The sequence below is a fragment of the Bos indicus genome, chromosome X (assembly GCF_029378745.1).
Source record: "Bos indicus isolate NIAB-ARS_2022 breed Sahiwal x Tharparkar chromosome X, NIAB-ARS_B.indTharparkar_mat_pri_1.0, whole genome shotgun sequence".
Taxonomy (NCBI): domain Eukaryota; kingdom Metazoa; phylum Chordata; class Mammalia; order Artiodactyla; family Bovidae; genus Bos; species Bos indicus.
Window position 1 is genome coordinate 95447647 of NC_091789.1, and position 1160 is coordinate 95448806.

Here is a 1160-nt window from a genome sequence, read left to right on the forward strand (position 1 = left end):
GTTGGTCATAACTTTCCTTCCAAGGAGTAAGCGTCTTTCTGGAAGAAATGGACACATTCTTAGAAAAGTTCAATCTTCCAAGACTGAACCAGGAAGAAATACAAATTAAGAACAACATAATTAAAAGCACTGAAATTGAGGCTGTGACCAAAAATCTCCCCCAAAACAAAAGCCCAGGACCAGATTGCTTCACAGGAGAATTCTGTCAAACATTTAGAGAAGAGCTAATGCCTATCTTTCTAAAACTCTTTCAAAAAATTACAGAGGAAGGAACACTTCCAACCTCATTCTATGAAGCCACCATCTACGAGGCCTGACACCAAAACCAGACAAAGACAACACACAAAAAGAAAACTAAGGGCCAATATCACTGATGAATATAGACGCAAAAATCCTCAACAAAATTTTAGCAAACAGAATTCAGCAACACATCTAAAAGCTCATACACCATGATCAAGTTGGGTTTATTCCAGGAAAGCAAGGATTCCTCAATATATGCAAATCAATCAATGTGATACACCATATTAACAAATTGAAAAGTAAAAACCATATGATCATCTCAATAGGTGCAGAAAAAGCTTTTGACAAAATTCAGCACCCATTTATGATTAAAACTCTTCAAAAAATGAGCATAGAAGGAACCTACCTGAACATAGTAAAGGCCATATACAATATATAATACAGCAAACATTATTCTCAATGGTGAAAAACTGAAAGCATTCCCCCTAAGATCAGGAACAAGACAAGGGTGTCCACTTTCACCACTATTATTCAACATAGTTCTGGAAGTCCTAGCTCCAGCAATCAAAGAAAGAGAAATAAAAGGTATCCTGATAAGAAAAGAAGAAGTAACGCTCTCACTGTTTGCAGATGACATGATACTGTACATAGAAAACCCTAAGATAGTATCAGAAAATTACTAGAGCTAATCAGTGAATTCAGCAAAGTTGTAGGATACAAAATCAATACACAGAAATCAATTGCATTTCTATATACTAACAATGAAAAATCAGAAAGATAAATTAAGGAACCAATCACATTCACCAGTACAACAAAAAGAATTAAATATCTAGGAATAAACTTGCCTAAGGAGACAAAAGAACTGTACACAGAAAATTAAAAGACACTAAAGAAAGAAATCAAAGATGACATAAACAGAT